Below are 13,557 nucleotides of genomic sequence, written 5' to 3'. Positions count from 1 at the left end.
AATTTTGGTTGAGCGATTTCACAACAATAGTTGTAATATAATAATAATATAATAATAAATAGTGAAATAAGTTCGACACTACAATTCATTGAAGGAATTGAATTCAACAACAGATACTTATTAATGCATCTGGCTTGGTTTTAACATGACCATTCTTCTAACCACCATTATGAGGAATTGAATAATCAAAAGGATTTTCTTAATTAATTCAGAAGGATTCGTTCTTACTTTCACTTAACCTAACCGAATCTAACAACTCATTGCGGGATTTGCACTCAGTGAAACAGTAACAATGCTACTTAGCGTGGGTATCTGCCATTAAGGCTTAAGACCACGGTGCTCTACAAACACATGTATGAAGATATTGCACCGATAAACGCCTCATTGGAAATACTAATCAACGATGCTCAACAAACACATATATCAAGATTTCGCACCGACAAACGCCCCATTAAAAATTCTAATGAATTTTCGCCGGTTTCAATGAAGTTATACGTTTTGGACATAACTTCCTTCTTGGTAAGGAGAGAGTCCCATCTAAAACCTCTCCTGATTTTTGGATCACAACACCTGGTGCTGAATACGGACTCCACGTCGAATGAATGATAAATAAATACCGATCATTCTTCCAGCATAAGTTTGGGTATTAACCACAGTCACTACGACTCCAACAACCATCACTTGGCTAGGATAAGCGAAACTGCGGCCAACTGAACCCCGTAGTATCAGATTTACTCCTACGGTCGGATGTCGCAAGTGTCATGTCACTTACTGCACACTCCAAAACAGTGTCGGCATAGCGCCGGTATTTAAGTCGTCTCTTATGGCAGGTATGCCTACCTCGGGAAAATTCTATCCCCTTACCCGCAGGGTCTTAGTGAAACAGTCAGAATGTTTGATAAGAATATAAAAGTTATTTTGATCACACTGCGAGATACCGATATAACAACGAGGTAGTGTTATAGCTGACTGCCCCCTCCTCCTATCTACAATTGAGAATTGAGAAAAATTCATTTTGCTATTGACTATTGAGTTGTACTAACATAATTTTCTGGAGTGTACAAAATTAAGCTAATAATACAAATAAACAATTGTATTAAACGCCAAAAATAGTACAGAAAATAAAGATAAAACTGAGAAGGTACAAAAAGATCAGGCAGTAGAAATTTTTGTTTCATTTATGAGGAAGCCAAAGGCAAATCGAACGCTTTGTACTCACTTATTTATGCTTAATATGCAAATACATAACTACAAGAAAGAAGATTTCGCAACAAGAAAAGATACAACAATAAAAAGATATAAGACATAAACAAACAAACACATGAGCTTGTTCACACGATATTATACCGATTTATATATGGACATAGCAGCATATTTATATGTATATGTGTGTATGTTAATATATTAGAATATATGTTTAAAAGCTGGAAAAAAGATATTTTATATGAATTACACAGAAGGAAGTAAAGATATAGAATGGCTAACAGGATTGCGTTGATAAATATTTTCAATTTGCAAATGTGTGTGTTTACTGTGCCTTCAAAGTACACTAAAAAAAGTTATGCGAACCAAATGCATGAAAAGGATATGCTTAAAAGAAAAAGGATATAGGTTTATTTATGTAGATGGATTATAAAATTAGATATAAATGAAATGCATAATATATAAATACGATACTCGTATTTTGGTATGAAGGGAAAATATTCAATCGCATTTACTGGCTTTAATAAATTCACCAAAAATTGCGGAAAAATATATTTGGGCAAATAAAAGTAGAAAAATGGCCAGGATTAAATAGAATCTCATTTATCAAAGAAGCTTTAGTTATACGAATATACGAGTATATGTACAACCGAAAAAGGGTTTAAATTTAAGGCAAAAAGGTATGTGATGATTTTAAAGTATCTCACAGTGAACTGTAAATGCCAGTTTAGTTTTATACCGCTTTGCATGTCTACAGCACATAACTCAGTCAAACCTTTAATCATTCAGCTATTAGTTATTATCTTTGGATCTGATTTTACACGTAATCAGAAGGGTGAACGTTGATATTCGTTCACGGAGAAACAAAAACAACTGTCGGAATAGCATGTAACACTTTGTAAAATGTGTAAGGACTGTGGAGTAAAGAACAGTTTGACGTATAACAAATATTTCCTTAACCCAAATATTTCTACTTTGATGACAACAACCTAACATGTTGCTATCACCACTATAAAATCTATATGAAAATAAATAAATAAGCGGAATCTATGCTACTGCCAAATTAAATAATAACAAATATTTGTAATAGTTTCGGAAGCATAGCAACTGAAGTCGTCATGCAAAATTCATTTTTGCAGAAAAATAAAAAAAAAAATAAGAACCCAGTTGAAAGGAAAACATAAATAAGAGACAATTTGGGTTACACTATAACACGCTTCACATGAAAAATATCATACCATATAGACAAAATGGTATATCAAAAGCGAACATAAGAATTTCCCTACCAAAATTGAATAGTAAAATTTTTCCAGAAATGAAGTCTTAAGAAAATAACACAAATTAAGGCAGAAAATTAAAGTTCCAGATTCAAGACTTTGTTGGAATATGCGTTACTAGTGCATATGCTGCTTGCAAGATTATACGGATGGGCTCGAAAATTATATTGAAAGGCTAGCATAGACCTAAAAGCTCATTACTTAATTAGGGCCAACTGAATGACATCTACTTTCGTTACGGATCGCTCTGGAGTATTGCTGAAAGAGGCTAATATCAGACACTAAATGCAACACTGAAGATAATGATTATGAACTTAATACTGAATGCACCTTATGCTCCTACTTATGATGCTCCAGTAAGCATATTTCTTTTATGTGTATGGATATGTAACAATATATGTTGCATATATGTATACGTAACAAGATGTATAACATAGAATTTTAACAAATTTGACAATACAATACATATTGATATTTTACAACTGATTGCTATAGCTTCTTACTTTTTAGAAGTCACAAACTGATAACACATGCTTGTGTTCTGTTGTTCTATTTACTGTTGGTCCTCTAATGATCCAAGTACAAGACTACCATTCTTTTCATGCAGTTTACAGAACAAAAGGTTGTACTATAACTGCAATGTTCTACTCCAAGGTTCAGACCTTTGATAACAGTCGTAATTTTTTCTTTCAGAGTTGTAAAAAAAAGACTATTAAATCTGTTTGAAGAAAATTGGCATCACTTTTAAAATATTTTAAATGCTTATTTTTGTGGTGTATAATATGAAATATAAAAATTGTGAACACTAAAAATTAATTAGTTTAATCATAATTACATTATTTCATTGACAACAACTTTCCAAATGACAATACATAATAGTTCTTTTTTATATTAAAAGTACATTATTTTGATATCACCAATTTCTGTATACATGAACCATTACTTTTTATACACTCTTAACGTATTGTATTAAAAAGTGCTACAATAGACCATTTATGTGATTATGAAATCCATTAATAAGTAATATTATTTTTTAAATATTAAACGTATTAAAAACTTAATAAGACTTTGCTCTTACAATTGCTTAGAACTATATAATAAATATATATTTTATTTAAAAGTTATTGAATAATATTTGTAATTAATAATTAAAATTAATAAAATTTTGATTTTATATTTATTTTATTATATTTTTAGATATTTTAAAAATTAATATATTTCATTTAAAAATAAATATTCACGTATAATATATAGTATTTTTCTCTTTCTTTCAGGTATGAAGAACCGTCAAGGGAGATAAAAACAGTAAAAAAATGTTTAATTTTCTGTATTTAAACTAAAGAATCTGAGAATATAAATATACAATTTTCATATAACAAAAAAAAAATATTAAAATTGAATCTTAATAACAAAAAGATCAGTAAAACGTTTACTGTTTAAGACTTGTTGAATTAATTCCGAGAATTAACTCTTTCGAGTTCTATTATTGGAATGATTTCATGGATTAGATAATCCTTTTACGACCACATATTTTTAAAATTTAAAATGTTTTTCATTTTAAATCAATATTTCAGATCATCTAAAAGTGGAATGGTAACTCCGCTTCAGCGTTTTAATATTAATTTTACTAATTAATAATACAAACATTTTCTTTTAAAAGAATACAGCCAAAATTATTTACTTAATAAACCAATCTCTTCATTAAATGATGAGCTTCGAACCAATTGTGGGTTTACGAAACCCAGCAAAGTAGTTCTGGCATCAAATCTGTTGCGATGTAACGATAGATTTAAAACAACATAATTAGCAAGATTCGATTCAAGAACCCTCAATGATCTATTTTTGTCAATGATTGTTTTTTTATACAAGTGACAACAATTTGATGTTTTGACAAAAGAACAACTACCATCATAACGGAAGACATTATCTATCGACTGATATAAAGCCATACTTTATGCTAATAAACGCGCTATACAATATAGAAGTAACGTTACGATGACATTGCGATTGATTGGGAGGACAGCATCAAGTACCTGGGAATCACGTTGGATCACTTGGCACAAGCACATACAAGTCACTTTTCAAACACAATAGCCTTAGTGTGAAGAACAGAAAGCTGATCTACAGCCAGATAATCAGACCAGCACTCTTCTATGGGTGTGTCGAGTATTACAAAGCTACCAACTCTACTAACCAGAAGCTGCAAGTAGAAATTTTCGTAAAGAAAATTGATTAAAAATAAATGTTTCTTTTTTACAATTTAGTAAACACCACAAAATTTTTGAATAAAACTTTTATTTAAAACTTGTCTTCAAAATTTGTCACCAATTAAACTGATAATATTCTGTTTGATCCATTCTTTATTGGAGTCAGAGAAAGACAGATGGATATTCTGAACCTACAGCCACACCCGACATTTAATAGATATCAAAATATGTTTTTTTCTCGCTTTCGACAAAGTTGTGATGAACGTGCAATTTGTTTCGAGGTGTCTCTAATTTCTACGGGATTGAAGAGGTCTTATGTTCCAACTAAAAAGGAAATACAATATTTGTATTCTGATTTACTGATTTTTCTCAAATTTAGTTTAATAACAATGATCTCTGATGTTATTATGAACTTCTGAAATCACAAATTTAATTTTTCAGCATCGATAAGATCCAACAAAATAAGGTTCTAAAAATTTAGCAACAAATTTTAAGTTGAAACATAATTATATTTTAAGAATATTTTTAACTACTTCAATATTCATTCAACTTTACTATATTAATAGCTGCTATTAGTAAATTTGCCAAGGGTTTCTGGTTTGACCCCACCTTATTACATAACTCCCCCTTTGTAAAGGGCTTCTACTTTTTTCTTTATATTAAAATCACACTTCTTATCTACACAGTATGTGCCTTTTATATACTTGTACCGTATTGTAATATTACAGAAAGTGATACAATAAAGCACTCATCTGATATCAGAATAGAAAACATTGATAGAATAGATTTTATTCGAAACAAGTTCTAAGCATTCTAATTCAATGGATTAGGTATTTTATTGTCAGTAAAAAATTTCAATAAATTAACTAAATTTTTGTTCTTGTCTTTTCTTGGCTATTCGAACTTTTCTAACTTTTAAAAATATAGCTTATTTTTCATCATAAGAAACGTAGCTTTCGGCAAGAATAATTAATTTCAATTCTTTTTTATTTCGACTGACAACATTTTTATTATAAAATTATTTAATAAATAAATATTTAAGAAAATTCATGTGAGTTAAGTATTTATTAATTTTCCAGAGACCATCATTCACTGTGTCCGGATATTGCTATTTAGCAACATTTTGAAGGCTTGGTTAGTTAACCCATTCATTGGGTGATGTAACTAAGTAAGTGACAAAGTTCCAATTGTATAAAGGCGATTGGTGGCTTTGGCACTAATAACAATATTTTACTTTGTTTAAATAAACTGAAAAATTTATTTACAAATAATAATTAAACTGTAATGAAAGTACCTTATCTATTCATATTATTTGTAAAAATTTAGTAGAACACAAAGTAATTAAATTTTTTTTTTTTTTTCGTTATAATTATATTAACAAAAAAAATTATAAAAATAAAATTAAATTAAATTATAAAACTAAATACTTAAAATCTTGTTGCTGTTTTCCATATAATTCGGTGGCTTTTATGTGTAAGCAAAACAGCATTTAAGCCCCTTAAAGTATGCAAAGCAATTTCCAAGTATCTCAATTTTATCGCACTTGCAGTCTTTAAGTAGCAGCAAAACTAACAAAAGCACAAGACAAACCGAAGCGTGTACATACATAGGGGAGCGTGCACCACTGTGCTATTGTGCATGTGTGTGAGTGTGTGTGTGTATGTGTGTGTTGCCCGTGTTGTGCACATTGTTGACTTACAAGCCAAATGCAATTGTAATGCTTTTCGGTTTTGGCTTTTCTGCTGTGCTGGTTTTGGTGTTAATGTTAATATCAAGCACCAATCCATGCATGTGTGTGTGCGTACACACATTTGAAGTGATGGGATTTTTGCTTGTCTGCGTATAGAATATTTGTGCGTTGCAACTTGCAAGTTAATTCTCTCTGCTTTCGTTTGATTTCATTTATGTATGTGTGTGTACGTGTGTGTGTGTACATGTGGTTGCGCTTGAATCTCTCACTATTGTTGATAGCGCGCTGCTAATGTTGTTTTTGTTGTGCTCGGTATTCTGTTTGTGATGTTTGTTGTTGTTGTCGGTGATTGTTTTTATATTACTTATAAGTTTTCGGATATTGCTATGTGTATGTGAATGTGTATGTGCACGTGTATGTTTTCATGTTTCATGTTTAGTTGTATTTTGTATAATCAATGTTGCCTTGTTTGCAATTTTGTTAGTTTTCATTACTTTTGTTGTCCTCAATGCGGTTTAGCATACTTTTAGGTACAATAACTCGATTTTCTTACACTATTATTATTATTATTACATAAGTTATGTTGCGGAATTTTAATTCGTTTTTGTTGTTGTTGTTGTTGTTGTCGTCGTTGGTAGCTTACTTCCATATGACTATTGACTATTGACTAATTTTTTTTTTTTCGTTTTCCGCTTGTTTTCGTGATTTCCCATTGATTCCTGATAAGAGTTAAGAAAACATCGTAGAAGTAAAAGTTTTTCTTGAAAGTTTGTTTTGTGCTTTGGTTAACTTTGTTGAACTCTTCTGGTTTCGCAAATTGTTATGTGCTTACCGTTTAATTAGTTCAATTTCTGGTTATTCAAAAATTTAAGAACTTTAATATATTATTTTTCTTAGTTTTTAGTATTTTTCTGACACCTTTACTTGCACAAATTGGCTATTAATTTCTGTAGTCATCAATGAATACCAGAATGTATGAAATTAGGAGTCATATTATATAGACCAGGGCTAACCAAGTCACGGCCCGCGGGCCACATGCGACCCATGGCTAATGTTTGTACGGCCCGCGACTTGATTTTAATCTGCTCCAATCACGCAAATTTTCTTTTCATAAAACTATAACCGTATAATCGCATTATAACCGTATTTCTATTTTTAACGAAAATAACTATGAACGTATGTGTTTGTTTCTACGGCCCTTCAATCTGTACAGTGATTTGTGTTGGCCCGCAATCGTATCTAGTCTGGACAGCCCTGTTTTAGACAATCATACGACGAATAGTCACCACACCTTAACGTTTTTTTGTTGGTCATAACCAAAAGGCATGTTATACAGAGAGTCGTATCAGAATTTTTAATTTAATACTTTTACTACTATTTTGTGAATTTTTTTTATATACCTAGATTTGAACGATTTTCATATTTGTATGTGAATATGCTTATAAATCCATACAAAAATACACATTTTTACTCTAAATAGACGTAATCATAATTATTGAAAGCAAGCACGAACAAAAAACTATTATATCTCAGCCTACTTAAACTGCTTTGTACCAATTATTTCCTAAAATGTTTTTAAGATTTTGTTTGAAACACAAAATTTAACCAAAAATTCCATGTCGAATCAATTTTTTCATCATAAATATTGCAAAACTATCTCAACACATTATTGCAAAAATAGTTTATATAAATAAACAGTGTTAAATATTGCACTCAAATCTTTTACAGTACATTGCTGCCCACTAATAGAAATCTGTTGCTCTACCACAGCAACCAATCTATCAACCAATCAATATCAAAAAACCTTTGAAATTCGCATCTTCACTTCTTTTTATAGGAGTACATACAAGTGTAGTTAATTAGCTAGATTACACTCATTTTAGCTTGAAACAATCTGCCATATTTATAATACTTTTTTTTCTTTATTGTTACAATATAGAGGAAATCAATTTAAGGTTGTCATTTCAAATTCTAAAGAAATAAAGAATAAAATTCCAGCGTAACTTTGTCCCACTTGCTTTCCTGATTTTCTTTTATTAATTTTCTTACTACTTACTCTGATGTTAACTTTTAATACAAGGAGTGTTTCTAATCATTTTATATGCCAAACTTTGACTTGACAAATTACTACGTTCTCCTCCACGAAGAACTCCAACTCCAAGGAACATTATATGGATGTGCTATTTTAAAAATGTAATAATAACAAAAGCCAACTGACACGTTAACAACAACTTCTGGCGCGTAGTAACCAAGAAAGTATATATAAATGTGCACATGACCTAAACTTTGTAGTCCTTCAATAAAGTAACACTATCTTAATTTGGTGAACGCATAACTTTTCGAGTCAAATAAGTTTGCGCCACAGTTAATTCATTTCACTTAATCTTTTCATAATGTCATACCAAAATTTATACTCTCGAATATATAAAGTGCACACTATTTGTATGAATATGTACTACATATATATATATAATATATATATATATGTACATGTACCTATGTTACTACTATGATAGTTATTTAGCATGACTAATACGTGGTTAAGCGAGGCCAAAGGTTGATATGGAATCATTAAAATAGAGACATATCAAATCTACAAAATTTTGATATTTCAATTGAATTTAAGCATAAAATATAATACATTATTCATTTAATATACAGAGATAATAGCTAAGATCATAGTTTCTAGATATTTCCAACGATTTACAGAACTTTCTTTCATTCGCAGTTGGTAATAAACTGAGAAAATTTATGGCATTAGCTCTCATTTGTTTAATAATTAATTTTAAATTTATAATAATTATTAAAACATCTTAAAAAATTCGCATAAACATTTAGACAGGACGGATTAATAAATCTAAAATCAAAATTCAATAAATTTAAGCACACATTATTTTATGTGTTGTACACCATAGCGTATGAGTGACATTTTTAAAAACCGATCACAATTTATACCACGAAGTAAATTATAAACTGAAATAGTAGTTTGCATTAAAAATGGGTCTATAGCTTTTTAGAATATTTTTTTTAAAACAGTTTTGCAAATATTTAATTTATTTGTCATAGCATTACTTTTATTCCGCTTGAGACACCATCGAAGTATAGTTTATGAAAGCTCAACAACTTTCTTTGTCCACAAAAAAGTTATCCATGCAGTTTATCTTTAATATGTGAGAACAAGATAAAGTCATTTAGTCTCAAATCAAATCAAATTAAATCAATATATTAAGAGCTAAAAACCACTTTTTAAAGGTTATGCGCATTATCGAGCTCTCACCTATCGACATATGGCGATTGGTTTTCCTCATTTATTCTTAAATTTATAGCAAAAAAATAGTGATATACGTTTTAAAATGATCAAACTTACTTTGTTTCAAATACACCGTTTTCACATAACAAGTTCTTTCAAAAGAAAAGAAAATTGATCATCTATTTCGATAAGCAAAAAACAGTCCCAACTTTTATTGTATGTGGTCAACATAAAACACCCACACAATCTTCTGCTATTTATTTTTAAGTACATACGTATAGACACAAGTTATACATTCATTTTGAAGTATTTCTTAACATTTTCTGTACAAAAAGAGACATAAACATCACTTTAGATATAATATAGCTTCCATTAAAAAGTTTTCATAATTTCTACAGCGAGTATTAAAAGGAATGCAGAGTTTATCTGTGTAGGTTCCTTTACATGAGCGACCAGTGAGAACTGTAGTAAGCCTTCCAGTATTCACGCAACCCCTCCCAATGAGTTTCCAAAATTTGTTCTTATTATATGGGGACCATCTTGACCAAGAAATCACAGATGACCTAAATATCTTCTATTTATTATTGAAAAGCTCAAAAAAGTAAAGGTAAGCACTTCTCTTAACCACCTCCAGAAGAATATAAACTATTACGATCTTTTTCAAACGATCTTTTTCATTCTCTTCAATGTGCCTATGTTCAAGAACCTAGAAGAAAGTAATGGTATCTACACGGTTTAGCTCGTTAATTGCCTCTTAACATACTTCAACTAGCTTAGAGTTTATAATAAATGATTTAATGATTTTGATTGCCGCTGGGCTGTCAATGCCATACTACATCCGTCCTTCATGTGATTTGTCTCTAACCGACATACTTCTCTAATCCCTAAAACTTTAACCTGAAAAACTATAATCTCATTAGGTAACCTAAATGAGTGGCTTTCATTTGCAAATGAAGCGAAAATTTTTACTTCTACCTCGGTAGAAAATTGATCAATTAGGTTACCCTGTATTTGATTTTTCTTGAGAAAAGACTATTGTAAATAACACATCTTCTTAGTAAATCTTCACCCTTAATTTAAAAAAAAAATGTATTTAAAGAAACCTTAAAGAAAAAGTATCAAACACAGTTAGGATTATGCTTTGGATTTAATTACTTATCACTATCAGTGTCAGTTATCAAAACCACTCACAGGACTTACATTCATATGTTTTTTTTAATAATGAAAAGTAGTCTCTTTGAATTTCAATTTGTTTTTTGATTTCTAATCTGATTAACATCACAGCCACCAACCTCAACGTAGTGTAAGAAGCCACAACTCAATTACAACAACAACAGCAACAACAACAACAACAACAATTTGTAGTTATGCAGTTAATTATCTTTACACTTGTTTATCACATACAGCGATATTCAGACAGATTGCTTTACAGCTTTGTAACCTGTTAACCCGCATGCATCATTTCTGCACGCCTGCTTATTTGTAATTGATGTGCTCCAATTAATTGCCACAGAATGCCGAAGTCATTACATTTTACGCACTACTCCAACTCCAACTCCTACTTCAGCTCCAACTTTTGCTCCCGCTTCTGAGACGCACAAGCACGCACGCACGCACGCACGCATATACGTGTAAATTAACGTCCATAAACAATATTGACAGCCATAGTTGGCAACACTTATTTTGCCACTAAAAAGGATATCCACACAAATAAACAAACAAACAAACACACACACACAGACAGACAGACAGACACAGACACACTGCCACTCAAATCACACTCATTCTCACGCACTTGCAATTGGAGCAAACGCACGCAAACGCTCACACACGCACATGCACGCACATGCACGCACTCACGTACACTGGCTCATACGTGCGCACTTTGTTTTCTTTTTAATTACCGCAAATGCTATGAGCGATGTGTAATACATGTGACGTATACGATTTATTGGGCACATTCGATTAGGAACAAAAAAAAATCTTAGTACATGTTGTGTAGATATGTCTCTCATCTTATTTGCCATGTTCAGTACGAGTGCTTTTAATGCTTTGATATTATTTAATTGATTAAAAGCATAAATAATTATTTTTGTTTCATTTACTATTTTTTTTCTTTGAGTGTGTGTTACATAAACAATGCTCTGTAATATTGCCTTCTATATAAACTGGTTCACACGTATTTGTGTAGTTATAAATTGAATAAAAACGATAAGAATCATTTCTTTCCTTTTTTTGTTTATTACACTGATTTCAAATAAGACAAACAAAGCTGGGGGAGAGAGAGGACTGAAGAGGTAGGCGATTTCAAATAGACTAAATTAATTAATAGTGGTAGACTACTGCAATAAAATTTCTGCCAAAGCCTACTGTGTACAAAATAAATGAGTATCTTGAAATATAAATAATGAACTTTTAAGAAATTATATCTTCAATGCAATTCAACGGGAGTGGGGTTAATATAAACCATCGCATAAACCCTAATGGTATCCAACAACATTGCCTTGCTCAAGAGAGATACGAATACATATATTCTAAAGTTTCCCCAATTTTTCGATGGCTACAATATCGTCTTCAGTTTCTAAAATCACTTATTCATTAGGATGAATTCTCTTTATCTGATATTTGAGATTTCTTAAAAATCCGCATACAGATAATAGTCAATGAGAACCAGATCCAGACAATACGGTGTTTGAGAAATTAATTCAAAACATAATTTATGCAATTTAGCTTATATTGTGATAGACTTGTGACATAAAAGAGTACAACTTTTTTTTTTATTAAAGATTATTGTTATTATTATTATTAATATTATTCATTCATAATAATGCATTGTTTTGGCAAGAGAGCACTATTTCAAATACATCAATATTCCCATAAAAATTTTTGGTTTATACTCTCTTTCTTAAAAATATATTTTACAATCCCAAAATATAGACACCAAAAACTTATCAGTCAATATTTGCATTTTTAATAGCTTTGGACAGTTTTCATTGGTTAATACGCCCCCTCGCCCTCCCCCTATCCCACCCTATTCACAATTTGACTTAACTGACTGCGATAATTGAGCAACAGTTTTTATCTGCAAGCGAAAAACAGTTGACCAATTTTTCGTTGGCATTAAAGAAAAATATTTTTTTAAAATACAGTGTGTGTTTAGGAAATGCGGTAATAACCGTTACTATAACCGCTTCGTTGATTATTGTGATATAACTTTAATGCAGGAAGTAAGATCTGCAAACAAAAACCAGTGAATAAATAGCATAAGATAATTCAGTATGTATTCATCGAAGATCTTAATTACCCTAAGATATGATAGTAGGTTATATGTGTTTACATGAAGCACTTGTCAAAAAAATCAATAGTTTTTAAAGGACTTACCTCTGTGTTCTGCTAAGAAGTTGAAGGCTCTTAAAAATTCTCTAAATACACATCTTTGTCTAAAATAAAAACAAAAAAAAATATTACTTCAATAAAAACACATTTTACTCTTAAATATATTAATACCTTATCAGCACATTAATGTATTAGTAAAGTATATATTAGTAGAAAAGAATACACTAGTTTACTTAACTCATTCCCAGCTTTAAACATTAATTTTTAATAGAATTAACTGTACTAAATTTTTCTTTTAACTCACTTCAATATTTTAAAGGAATAAAAAAAATTAACTTTTAATAAACAAGAAAAATATACACATGAGTATCACTTTAAAGTTATACCAAATAAGGTTTTAATATAACTAACTCTGAGGCTAAGCTAACCTCACCTCATATCTAAAATGTTGGACAAATCAACATCAAACCATCTCACATCCAGAAAGAAAAAAGTGAGCATATTTTCCGGCGGAAAAAAGGAAACAAAAAATGTTCGTAAGACATGTGAGTTTAATTTTTCAACTTAACTTAGACAACATTGCACCTTTGTCTG

General features: G+C 30.4%; 1 protein-coding gene across 2 annotated transcripts in view; it reads right to left on the bottom strand.

Annotated features, from left to right (window-relative positions):
* LOC119689676 overlaps positions 1 to 13,557 on the bottom strand; it is a 152,826-nt gene that overhangs the window by 34,546 nt on the left and 104,723 nt on the right. For both annotated transcript variants that reach the window (XM_038104558.1, XM_038104559.1), the window contains one exon: positions 13,009 to 13,067. The gene's annotated coding sequence lies outside the window, so the exon portion shown is untranslated. The remainder of the gene's footprint in view (positions 1 to 13,008; positions 13,068 to 13,557) is intronic.

Source organism: Teleopsis dalmanni, chromosome X (genome assembly GCF_002237135.1).
Source record: "Teleopsis dalmanni isolate 2A chromosome X, ASM223713v2, whole genome shotgun sequence".
Lineage (NCBI taxonomy): Eukaryota > Metazoa > Arthropoda > Insecta > Diptera > Diopsidae > Teleopsis > Teleopsis dalmanni.
The sequence above is the reverse complement of the archived record's forward strand: the minus strand, read 5'-3'. Positions and strand labels throughout refer to the sequence as shown.